Source organism: Theropithecus gelada, chromosome 7b (genome assembly GCF_003255815.1).
Source record: "Theropithecus gelada isolate Dixy chromosome 7b, Tgel_1.0, whole genome shotgun sequence".
NCBI lineage: Eukaryota > Metazoa > Chordata > Mammalia > Primates > Cercopithecidae > Theropithecus > Theropithecus gelada.
This window is the reverse complement of record NC_037675.1, coordinates 35,696,394-35,709,667: the sequence shown is the minus strand read 5'-3', so window position 1 is coordinate 35,709,667 and position 13,274 is coordinate 35,696,394. Positions and strand designations below refer to the sequence as shown.

General features: G+C 43.7%; 1 non-coding gene across 1 annotated transcript; it reads right to left on the bottom strand.

Annotated features, from left to right (window-relative positions):
- Positions 1 to 787: 787 nt before the first annotated feature.
- On the bottom strand, positions 788 to 891 carry LOC112629518. Its single transcript, XR_003120625.1, has one exon. It is a non-coding gene; the product is annotated as a U6 spliceosomal RNA (small nuclear RNA).
- Between the last annotated feature and the right edge of the window lie 12,383 nt (positions 892 to 13,274).

The window sequence follows — 13,274 nt, the reverse complement described above, 5'->3', positions numbered from 1 at the left end:
AACAAAGTGAGACTCCACCTCAAAAAAAAAAAAGAAAAGAAAAGAAAAGAAATCCTGGTAGGCCAGATGTGGTAGCTCACGCCTGTAATCCCATGCTTTGGGAAGCCAAGGTGGGTGGATCGCTTGAGCCCAGGAGTTCAAGACCAGCCTGGGTAACATAGGGAAACCACTCCCCTGCCCAGTCTACAATTTTTAAAAAAATTAGCCAGGTGCGCTAGCGTGCACCTGTATTCCCAGCTACTCAGGAGGCTGAGGTGGGAGGATTGCCTGGGGTTGCAGTGAGCTATTATTGTGCCACTGCACTCGAACCTGGGTAACAGAGCAAGGCCCTGTCTCAAAAATAAAAATTAATAAAAGAAATCCTGGCCAGGCACCGTGGCTCATACCTGTAATCCCAGCACTTTGGGAGGCCAAAGTGGGCAGACCACCTGAGGTCAGGAGTTCAAGACCAGCCTGGCTAATATGGTGAAACCCTGTCTCTACTAAAAATACAAAAATCAGCTGGGTGTGGTGGCATGCGCTTGTAGTCCCAGCTATTCGGGAGGCTGAGGCAGGAGAAGCGCTTGACTTGGGAGGCAGAAGCTGCAGTGAGCCAAGATCACACCACTGCACTCCAGCCTGGGCAACAGAGAAAACTAAAAAAAAAAAAAAAAGAAAGAAAGAAAGAAATCCTGATAATCATGGGTATATTATCTCCCAGAAACCTGTATCACTAGGTGACTCATTAAAAGAACAAATATAATAATGGGGAACACTGATACAAGAACATCAGATTCTCATTATTATTTTAAATACGGAACATTTCACAAATGTGCATGTCAGCCTGGGCAGGGTCAGTGCTAATCTCTGTATTGTTCCAATTTTTAGTATACATGCTGTTAAAGTGAGCATGGATTATTGCTTTTAATAAACTATTTTCTTTTCTTTTCGTTTTTCTTTTTTTCTGAGGCAGAGTTTCACTCTATCACCCAGACTGGCATGCAGTGGCACGATCTTGACTCGCTGCAACCTCTGCCTCCTGGGCTCAAGTGATCTTCCAGCCTCACCCTCCTGAGTAGCTCGGACTACAGGCACAAGACACCATGCTTGGCTAATTTTTGTATATTTTTTTAGTAAGGACAGGGTTTTGCTGTGTTACCCAGGCTGATTCCTAACTCCTGAACTCAAAGCAAATCTGCCTGCCTTGTCCTCCCAAAGTTCTGGGATTACAGATGTGAGCTACCATTAATAGACTATTGTCTGGAGCAGTTCTAGGTTCATAGCAATATTAAGTTGAAAGTATAGAGATGGCCAGGTGAGGTGGCTCATGCCTCGGCTGGTAGATCACTTAAGGTCAGGAGTTCGAGACCAGTCTGGCCAACACAGTGAAACCCCATCTCTACTAAAAATACAAAAATTAGCCAGCTGTGGTGGTTCACGCCTGTAATCCCAGCTACTCAGGAGGCTGAAGCAGGAGAATCAGTTGAACCCAGGATGTGGAAGTTGCAGTGAGCTGAGATTGTGCCATTGCACCCCAGCCTGGACAACAAAGTGAGACCCTGTCACACACACACACAAAGAACTACAGAGATAACCCATATACTCCTTTCCTAGACATACATGCATAGCCCTCCCCACTAGCAACATCCTGCACCAAAGCAGTACCTTTGTTACAATTGATGAACCTATATTGACAAGTCATTATCATAAACTATGAAAGTGCATAGTTTACATTAGGATTTAGGCCAGGTACAGTGGTTCATGCCTGTAATTCCAGCACTTTGGTAGGCGGATGGGGGTGGATCACCTGAGGTCAGGAGTTTGAGACCAGCCTGGCCAACATGGTGAAACCCTGTCTCTACTAAAATAAATAAATAAATAAATAAATAAATTAGCCCATTGTGGTGGCAGGTGCCTGTAATCCCAAGTACTTGGGAGACTAAGAGGTAATAGGTATGTGGTCCTATCTCAATGTTGTTTTAACTTGCGTATCACTAGGAGAATCACTTGAACCTGGGAGGTGGAGGTTGCAATGAGCCGAGATCGCACCACTGCGCTCCAGCCTGGGTGACAGAGCAAGACTCTGTCTCAAAAAAAAAAAAAAAATTAACTCTTAGTTTTGTACATTCTATAGGTTTTAACAAATGTATAATGACATGTATTCATGTATTCATCATCATAGTATCATACAGTGTAGTTTCACTGCCCTAAAACCCTCTAGGCTCTGACTCTTCATCCCTTATTTTTCCCCAACCCCTGTATGTCTGGTTTTTCCTTTTGTCTTTTTAATTTTTTTTTTTAATTTTTATTTATTTTTAGTATTGAAACATTTTCGGCCGGGCGCAGTGGCTCACGCCTATAATCACAACACTTTGGGAGGCTGAGATGGGTGGATCACCTGAGGTCAGGAGTTCAAGACCAGCCTGACCAACATGGTGAAACACTGTCTCTACTAAGAATACAAAATTAGAAACATTAGCCAGGCATGGTCTCTGGCACCTGTAATCCCAGCTACTTGGGAGTCTGAGGCAAGAGAATCCCTTGAACCCGGGAGGCGGAGGTTGCAGTGAGCTGAGACCGTGCCATTGCACTCCAGCCTGGGCAACAAGAGTGAAACTCCATCTGAAAAAAAAAAAAAATTTTTTTTTCTTTCTTTCTTTCTTTTGTTTTTTTTAGAGACAGTCTCACTAGGTTGCCCAGGCTGATCTCAAACTCCTGGGCCTAAGTGATCATCCTGCCTCAGCCTACCAAGTAGCTGGGACTATAGGCACACACTACTATGCCTGGCCGCCTTTTCTAGAATGTCATATAATTGGAAACATACAATAGGTAGCCTTTTCAGATTGGCTTCTTTCACTTAGTAATATGTATTTAAGGTGCCTCCATGTCTTTTCATGGCTTGATAACTCATTTATTTTCAGCGCTGAATAGTATTCCATTATCTGGATGTACCACAGTTTATCCATTCACCTACTGAGGACATTTTCATATTGCTTCCATGTTTTGATCATTATGGACAAAGCTGCTATAAACATTGATGTGCAGGTTTTTGTGGAGACATAAGTGTTCAACTTATTTGGTAAATACCTAAAAACACAATTGCTGTATCTTGTGGTAAGATGTTTAGTTTTGTAAGAAACAGCCAAACTGTTTTCCAAAGGGACTGTATCACTTGGCATTCCCAACAGCAATGAATGAGAGTTCCTGTTGTTCCACATCCTCACCAGCATTTGGTGTTGTCAGTGTTGTGAATTTTTGTCATTCTAATAGGTATATGGTCCTATCTCATTGTTGTTTTAATTTGCATATCCCTAGTGATATATGAAAATCTTTTCATATGCTTATTTGCCATCTGTATATTTTCTTTGGTGAGTTTGTTCTGATCTTTTGCCCATTATTTAATCAGGTTATTTTTCTTATTCTTGTGTTTTTTTTGGTTTTTTTTTGTTTGTTTGTTTGTTTGTTTGTTTTTGAGACGGAGTCTCGCTCTGTGGCCCAGGCTGGAGTGCAGTGGCGCGATCTCAGCTCACTGCAAGCTCCGCCTCCCGGGTTCACGCCATTCTCCTGCCTCAGCCTCCCGAGTAGCTGGGACTACAGGCGCCGCCACCACGCCCGGCTAGTTTTTTGTATTTTTAGTAGAGACGGGGTTTCACCGTGTTAGCCAGGATGGTCTCGATCTCCTGACCTCGTGATCCGCCCGTCTCGGCCTCCCAAAGTGCTGGGATTACAGGCGTGAGCCACCGCGCCCGGCCTATTCTTGTGTTTTAAGAGGTCTTTATATATTTTGAATAACAGTCATTTATTAGATAAGTCTTTTGCAAATATTTTTTTCCCAGTCTGTGGCTCATCTTCTCATTCTCTTGAAATTATTTTAAAATAATTTGTAAATGTTGATTAACATGGCTATTGGGGAGTTCAGAAGCCTCAGTTTTCATTACCAAGAAAATGTTCTACAGTCATTCAACAGGTGAGCTCATAATAAGCTGAAAGTATCGGCCGGGCAGGGTGGCTTACACCTGTTAATCCCCGCACTTTGGGAGGCCGAGGCGGGTGGATCACTTGAGGTCAGGAGTCCGAAACCAGCCTGGCCAACATGGATAAACCCGGTCTCTACTAAGAATACAAAAATTAGCTGGGCGTGGGGGCGGGCGCCGGTAATGCCAGCTGCTCGGGAGGCTGAGGCAGGAGAATTGCTTGAACCTGGGAGGCGGAGGTGGCACTCCAGCCTGGGCGACAGAGCGAGACTCAGTCTAATAAGAAGAAGAAGAAGAAGAAGAAAGAAGGAAGAAGAAGAAGAAGAAGAAGAAGAAGAAGAAGAAGAAGAAGAAGAAGAAGAAGAAGAAGAAGAAGAAGAAGAAGAAGAAGAAGAAGAAGAAGAAGAGGAGGAGGAGGAGGAGGAGGAGGAGGAGGAGGAGGAGGAGGAGGAGGAGGAGGAAGAAGAAGAAGAAGAAGAAGAGGAGGAAGGAGAAGAAGAGGAAGGAGAAGAAGAGGAAGGAGAAGAAGAAGAAGAAGAAGAAGAAGAAGAAGAAGAAGGAGGAGGAGGAGGAGGAGGAGGAGGAGGAGGAGGAGGAGGAGGAAGAAGAAGAAAAAGAAGGAAGAAGAAGAAGGAAGAAGAAGAAAGAAGAAGAAGAAAGAAGAAGAAGCAGAAGCTGAAAGTACCTTTCTGGAGATAAAGATTCAGGCACTGACCCCCGACTTCTGGAGGGATCAACTTGCATTTTCTGCAGTCTATAAAGCCTAGAGTGCCCTCTGCTGGTTACCTTCTGAAAACCAGGCAGTCGATGGTTTCAACTCATTTATTTTTGAAATAACATCATAAATAATAACCCTTAATCTCCTGTGATTTCTTTATCAAGTGACCTTCTGAAGGCTTATCTCAAAGAGAGAAAAATGACTATTCTTTTTTGTTTGTTTGTTTTTGTTTTGAGACGGAGTCTCGCTCTGTCGCACAGACTGGAGTGCAGTGGCGCGATCTCGGCTCACTGCAAGCTCCACCTCCCAGGTTCACGCCATTCTCCTGCCTCAGCCTCCCGAGTAGCTGGGACTACAGGCGCCCGCAACCATGCCCGGCTAATTTTTTTATTTTATTTATTTATTTATTTATTTATTTATTTATTTATTTATTTACTTGTATTTTAGTAGAGACGGGGTTTCACCGTGTTAGCCAGGATGGTCTCGATCGCCTGACCTCGTGATCCGCCTGTCTCGGCCTCCCAAAGTGCTGGGATTACAGGCGTGAGCCACCGCGCCCGGCCGAAAAATGACTATTCTTTAGTTACAACTTGATTCCTTAGTCAGAAGTGTGTCTTATTCCACCCCACCAGCCTGTGGAAAAAGAAAAAGAAAGAAAAGTGTGTCTGCTACATCTGCAGCATGTGTAGAATTTTTTTAAGTGTGTCTAAGATACATTTTATCTTATTTTATTTTATTTACTTTTTAGAGACAGAGACTTGCTTTGTTGCCCAGGATGGTATGCAGTGGTGCAATCATAGCTCACTACAGCCTCCATCTCCTGGACTAAAGGTATCCTCCCACCTAACCCTCCCAAAATCCTGGGAATACAGGTGTGAGCCACTGTGCCTGGCCAGATACCATTTGAAATGTGATAAATATGTCTGTTGGTTCCCAAAATCTAAAGTAATTAGCATTTTAGAAGAATAAATTAAAGTAGCCTAGCCCAGGCATGGTGGCTCACACCTGTAATCCCAGTGCTTTGGAAGGCAGAGGTAGGAGGATCGCTTGAGCCCAGGAGTCCAAGACCAGCCTGGGCAACATAGTGATACCTCGTGTCTACTAAAAATTTAAAAATTAACCGGTTTGGCTCTGTGTCCTCACCCAAATCTTATCCCCATGTGTAATCTCCATGTGTCGAGGAAGGGAGGGGATTGGATCAAAGGGGCGGTTTCCCCCATGCTCTTCTTGTGATAGTGAGTTCTCAAGAGACCTGATGATTTTCTAAGTGTTTGGAAGTTCCTCTTCCTTCTCTCTCCTGCCACATTTTGAAGAAGGTATCTTATTTCCCCTTCACCTTCTGCCATGCTTATAAGTTTCTCGAGGCTTCCCCAGCCATGCAGAACTCTGAGTAAATTAAACTTCCTTCCTTTATAAATTACCCAGCCTTGGGTACTATCTTTATAGCAGTGTGAAAACAGACTAGTACATGCACACATTAGCCAGGCACAGTGGCTTGCCCCTGTAATCTCAGCTACTTGGGAGGCCAAGGCAGGAGGATTGCTTGAAGCTAGTTCAAGGTCAGCCTGGGCAATATAGCAAGACCCCCATCTCTAAAAAATTAAACACACACACACACACACACACATACACATGTCTCACAGCTCATGGGACATGGGAATGAGTGATGTGACTCATTCAAGAAATTTTTGTTTTGTTTTGTTTTTGGGTTTTTTTAATTGCTTATTTTATTTATTATTATTATTATTTTTTTGACAGGGTCTCACTCCTGTCGCCCAGGCTGGAGTGCAGTGGTGCAATTATGGCTCACTGCAACCTTGACTTCCTGGGCTCAGGTGATTCTGCCACGTCTGCCTCTCAAGTAGCTGAAAGCACAGGTGCACACAACTACCCTCAGCTAATTTTTAATTTTTTGTAGAGATGGAATCTTGTTATGTTGCCAGGGCTGGTCTCGACCTCCTGGGCTCCAGTGATCCTCCTGCCATGGCCTCCCAAAGTGCTGGGATTACAGACGTGAGACACTGCAACCAGCCATAGACCTGCATTTAGAAACAACTCTACCCGAGGCCAGGCATGATGGCTCACGCCTGTAATCCCAGCACTCTGGGAGGATGAAGCGAGAGGATCACTTGAGGTTGGGAGTTCAAGACCAGCCTGGCCAGCGTGGTAAAACTCTGTTTCTACTGAAAACACAAAAATTAGCTGCGCGTGGTTGTTCATACCTGTAGTCCCAGCTACTCAGGAGGCTGAGGCAGGAGAATTGCTTGAACCCAGGAGGTAGAGGTCGCAGTGAGCCAAGATCAAATCACTGTACTCCAGCCTGAGTGACAGAGCAAGACTCCCATCTCAAAACAAAAAAAAAGTATATATATATAAAAGTATATATATATGGCCGGGCACGGTGGCTCATGCCTGTAATCCTAGCACTTTGGGAGGCCAAGGTGGGCGGATCATGAGATCAGGAGATTGAGACCATCCTGGCTAACACGGTGAAACCCTGTCTCTACTAAAAATACAAAAAAATTAGCCGGGCGTGGTGGCGGGCGCCTGTAGTCCCAGCTGCTGGGGAGGCTGAGGCAGTAGAATGGCGTGAACCCGGGAGGCAGAGCTTGCAGTGTGCCAAGATCGTGCCACTACACTCCAGCTGGGGTGACAGAGCGAGACTCTGTCTCAAAAAAAAAAAAAAAAAAAAAAAGTGCCGGGCGCGGTGGCTCACGCCTGTAATCCCAGCACTTTGGGAGGCCGAGGCGGGCGGATCACAAGGTCAGGAGATCGAGACCATGGTGAAACCCCGTCTCTACTAAAAATAGAAAAAAATTAGCCGGGCGCAGTGGCGAGCGCCTGTAGTCCCAGCTACTCGGGAGGCTGAGGCAGGAGAATGGCGTGAACCCGGGAGGCGGAGCTTGCAGTGAGCCGAGATTGCGCCACTGCACTCCAGTCTGGGCGACAGAGCGAGACTCCGCCTCAAAAAAAAAAAAAAAGTGTCTTATATAAAAGTGTGTGTGTATATATATATGTATATATATACATATATATGTATATATAAGACATTGGCAACATTGACTGATTTTACTTATTTATTTATTTCTTTATTATATATTTTTTCATACAGAGACAGGATCTTGCTATGTCGCCCAGGCTGATCTTGATTCTGGCCTAAAGTTATCCTCCTGCCTTGGCCTCCCAAAGTGCTAGGGATTACAGGTGTGAGCCACTGCTCCAGCTCATAATCTGATTCTAAAGAGACAATTGATTTACTAAACTGAAATTTATTTTTTAATTAATTAAAAAAAAATTTTTTTTAAGACAGATGGAGTTTTGCTCTTTTGCTCAGGCTGGAGTGCGGTGGCATGATCTCAGCTCACTGCAACCTCCATCTCCTGGTTCAAGTGATTCTCTTGCGTCAGCCTCCTGAGTAGCTGGGATTACAGGCACCCACTACCACACCCACCTAATTTTTTTGTATTTTTAGTAGAGATGGGGTTTCGCCATGTTGACTAGGCTGGTCTTGAACTCCTGACCTCAGGTGATCCGCCTGCCTTGGCCTCCCAAAGTGCTGGGATTACAAAAGTAAACCAAATAAATCTTCACAGAGTTAAAGAGAAACAACACAATGCAACAAAGAGAGGACGGGGGTTTGAAACTGGGAGATTTCAGTTTGAATTCCAGATCAGTAGTTTACCCCAGGGCCTCATTTTTCTCATCTCTAAAATGAAGGCTTTGATTTTTAAATTTTTTATTTTATTTATTTTTTTGAGACAGAGTCTTGCTCTGTTGCCCAGGCTGGAGTGCAGTGGCTCAATGTCATTTCTATTTTAAAGACTACTGTGCAGTTATTTAGCAACAATATTAGCAAAATGACTTTTTCTTCAAGATACAGAGAAATGTGCTGTAGAGGACCTAAACAAAAAGTAGACACACTCTCTGCTTCCGTGATATGCTTTTATTGTTCTCATTTTAAAATTCTGAAATGAGTATGTAACTTATGGTTGGTGTGAACATTTAACATCCTGCCTTTTTTGTTTCTCCCAAATGCTGTTGATGCATTTTTAAATTGCAGAAACATGTGATGTCAAAATTGTGGCCCATGTCTCTTACTTCCCCATGGTCTGTTAGAGAATATGATGACTCTGACAATAAATATGCTTCATAAAGCTGGGCTTACATCCTGTTGTCATTCAGGAACTTGCTGGCTTGCTGCCATACAGATACATTTATCAAATGCATCTGCAGAGTTAAGCATTTTTATTTTTGAGAGCTTAAAGTACTTTAGAAACTCTAGGCCGGGCGCGGTGGCTCAAGCCTGTAATCCCAGCACTTTGGGAGGCCGAGGCGGGTGGATCACGAGGTCAGGAGATTGAGACCATCCTGGCTAACATGGTGAAACCCCGTCTCTACTAAAAATACAAAAAACTAGCCGGGCGTGGTGGCGGGCGCCTGTAGTCCCAGCTACTCGGAGGCTGAGGCGGGAGAATGGCGTGAACCCGGGAGGCGGAGCTTGCAGTGAGCTGAGATCGCGCCACTGCACTCCAGCCTGGGCGACAGAGCGAGACTCCGTCTCAAAAAAAAAAAAAAAAAAGAAACTCTAGTTTCTATTCTGTAGTGAATAGGGGTATAACAAGAAATCTCTTACATGTCAAAGAAAATACCATTTATTTTCCTGGAAAGGGGTATTTTTTCTCTTCATGTAATAACTTAAACATATTAGCTTAAGGATTGTTGTCATTGTCTTCCTCACCACTGCCATCATCATGGTGTACACTTAGCAGGGGAAGAAAAAAATCAAAACTGATCCCCGTGCTAGTTAGAACTATTTTCGTTTAGGAGCACATTTTAAAAATTAATTATAAAAATGAGGCTCTTTGGGAATAAGTTTGATGGCTCAGGGCAAGTAAAGAAAGAGCTAAGCTACTCTATAAGAAATAAATTAGAATCTGAGGGATTGAGACAAGTAAGTTAGCCAGGTGAGGAGGCACTGGGGCTGCAATCCGGCCATGTGTTGTGAGGCCTCCCAAATGTAGTGCCCATTTTTTTTTTCTTTTGTGACAGAACCTTGCTCTGTCGCCCAGCCACTGCAACCTCCGCCTCCCGGGTTCAAGCAATTCTCCTGCCTCCAGTAGCTGAGATTACAGGCGCCTGCCACCACGCCAGACTAATATTTGCATTTTTAGTAGAGACTGTTTCGCCATGTTGCCCAGGCTGGTCTCGAACTCCTGACCTCAGGTGATCCGTTCGACTCGGCCTCCTAAAGTACTGGGATTACAGGCATGAGTCATAGTGCCCGGCCTAGGGTGCCTTTTTCTAAATGTGCACAAAGGCACTATAAAGACCAGTAGTGACCCTAAGAGAGACCCAGCACGATGCCTAGAGGCTACAGCCTGAATGGAAGAGACACAGAATGATTTCTCCATAAATGGGAATGGACCAGGAATTTTTAAGTTAAGAAATGTTAAAATCCAAATTAGGTCAGCCTGCCCCAGAATGTCATCCCCTTCTGAGGCTCTCTTCCTTCAATAATAATATAGTCTGGATAAGTGGTGCTTCACAGAGAAGAGATTGAGGCAGTCTCCAGTGCCAGTGAGAGGACAAGGTGAGGAAAAGAGAGGAGAGACACGGAGCACCGGAGCTCTAGCATTGCTGGAAGCAAGATTTCAGAAACAGAGAATGCCCAGAGGAAACTAAACCCCAGAGTATCCTCTGAGAAAATGGGACGGGTATTTGAACCAAATGTTATTTGAGTTCCAAAGGACTTGGGAACCTCTATGAAGCTAACATATGTATTACACATGTATAAATATAATTTAAAATCATTTGAGGAAGTAAGGTCTGAGAGATTAACTGACTTGCTCAGGGAAAAAGTAACATATCTGGTAACTGGAATATGGCTCCTGGGACTTCTGCTTTCTGCCACAAGGGAGCAAGAGAAATGAAATTTGCCATCTTGGCTGGGTGCGGTGTCTCACACCTGTAATCCTAACACTTTGGCCAAGGTGGGCCAATCACCTGAGGTCAGGAGTTTGAGACCAGCCTGGTCAACATGGCAAAACCCGTCTCTACTAACCATACACAAATTAGCCGGGCATGGTAGTGGGCGCCTATAATCCCAGCTACTAGGGCAGCTGAGGTGGGAGAATCACTTGAACCCGTGAGGTGGAGGTTGCAGGGAGCCAAGATTGTACCACTGCACTCCAGCCTGGGCAATAGAGCAAGACTCCATCTCAAAAAAAAAAAAAAAAAGAAAAGAAAAAGAAAAAGAAGAAGAAGAAAAGAAAAATTTGCTATCTTGCCTTTAAATTTTTTAGACTGGGCCAGGTGTGATGGCTCACGCCTGTAATCCCAGCACTTTGGGAGGCCGAGGTGGGAGGATCATGAGGTCAGGAGATCGAGACCATCCTGGCTAACAAGGTGAAACCCCGTCTCTACTAAAAATACAAAAAATTAGCCAGGCGAGGTGGCAGGCGCCTGTAGTCCCAGCTACTCAGGAGGCTGAGGCAGGAGAATGGCGTGAACCCGGGAGGCAGAGCTTGCAGTGAGCCGAGATCGCGCCACTGCACTCCAGCCTGGACGACAGGGTGAGAGAGACTAGGTCTCAAAAAAAAAAAAAAAAAATTTTAAACTGAAAGAAATATCTGAAACAACAATTTCAGACATTGGACAACAGGAGCAGGGGACAGTGGTCCCTGAAAGGGAACAAAAGAGATGAGCCTCACAGTTGTCTTACTGTCTGGAGTTTCCAGGTAGCAGCACAGAGCAGAGAACCCCAGCAGAGTCTCGAAGCCCCAAGGTCTCCCTGAGTTAAGGAGCCAGAACTGAGAATTTGAAAAAAGTAAGGCATCTGGAACTTATAGAGCCGAGCCCTGGGGAGAGAGCCGGAGGAAGAGAGAGAAAGCTGAAGATTTGAAGAAAGGTGTGTACCAAAACAAAAACAAAGCTAAAAAATACTTAAAGGAGTATCGAAATACAAAAAAAAAAATCCAGCATTCAATAAGGTAAAATTTAAAATGTCTGACATCCAATCGACTATTAAAAGAAGAAGGAAAATATAACCAATACTGAAGAGAAAAATAAACCAATATAAATCCATAAATTGAACAAACAAGAGAATTATAATATTAAACAAGGACATTGAAACAGCTATCATATACTCTATATGTTCAAAATGGTAGAAGAAAGTATGAGAATATTAATTAGAAACATGGAAAATATTAAAAAGACTCAAATCAAACTTCTGGAAATGGAAAAATACCATATTTAAGATAAAAAATACACTAAATGGGATTACTGCAAATTATGCCCTGAAGAAGAAAAACATCTGGAGGTGAATTTGAAGGCATAGTATCCAGAATGAAACACACAGAGAAAAAGACCAAAAAAATTGGACAGAGCACCAGTGAGCTATGGGAAATATTTTTAGTTTTTGCTTTATTTTTTATTTAATTTAATTTATTTATTTATTTATTTTTGAGACAGGATCTTTCTTGCTCCACAGCCCAGGCTGGAGTGCAGTGGTGCAATCTTGACCCACTGCAACCTCTGCCTCCCGGGCTCAATTGATCCTCCCACCTCAGCCTTCCAAGTACTGTTACTACACCTAGCTGATTTTTTTAAAAACAATTTGTAGAAACAAGTTCTCATTATATTGCCCAGACTGGTCTTGAACTCCTGGGCTCAAGTGATCCTCCAACCTTGGCCTCCCGAAGTGCTGGAATTACAGGTGTGAACCATCATACTTGGCCGAGATTTTTAAAGACATACAAAAGCTAAAAGGATTCATAAGCAGAATGCCAGTATTACCAAAATTGTTAAAGGAAGTTCTTCAGATAGAAGGAAAATTGTACCAGATGGATATCAGGATATATACAAAGGGATGAAGAAAATGGAAAATGGTAAATACGGGGGTAAACATAAAAGACATTATGTATTTATTTATTTATTTTTGAGACAGAGTCTCGCTCTGTTGCTCAGGCTGGAGTGCAGTGGCGCGATGTTGGCTCACTACAACCTCTGCCTCCCGGATTCAAGTGATTCTCGTGCCTTGGCCTCCCGAGTAGCTGGGACTACAGGTGTGGGCCACCATGCCCTGCTAATATTTTTTTTTACAGTATTTTTAGTAAAGATAGGGTTTCACCATGTTGCTCAGGCTGGTCTCGAACTCTTGAGCTCAGGCAATCCACCGACCTCGGCCTCCCAAAGTGCTAAGATTACAGGCATGAGCCACCACACCCAGCCAATTTTTAATAAACAATGTGTATTATTTTTGCCTTATGTACTGTGAGGTTTGTAATGAACGGAAATAAAATGTATGACAACAAAGGCTAGGAGGGAGAAAATGAAGATATACTGCTGTAAGATCCTAACACTAGATGTGAAGTGGTATATTATAGCTTCAAGTCAAATTGATAAGTTAAAGATGCATATATATATATATATATATATATATTTTTTTTTTTTTTTTTTTGAGATGGAGTCTCGCTCTGTCGCCCGGGTTGGAGTGCAGTGGCCGGATCTCAGCTCACTGCAAGCTCTGCCTCCCGGGTTTATGCCATTCTCCTGCCTCAGCCTCCTGAGTAGCTGGGACTACAGGCGCCCGCCACCTCGCCCAG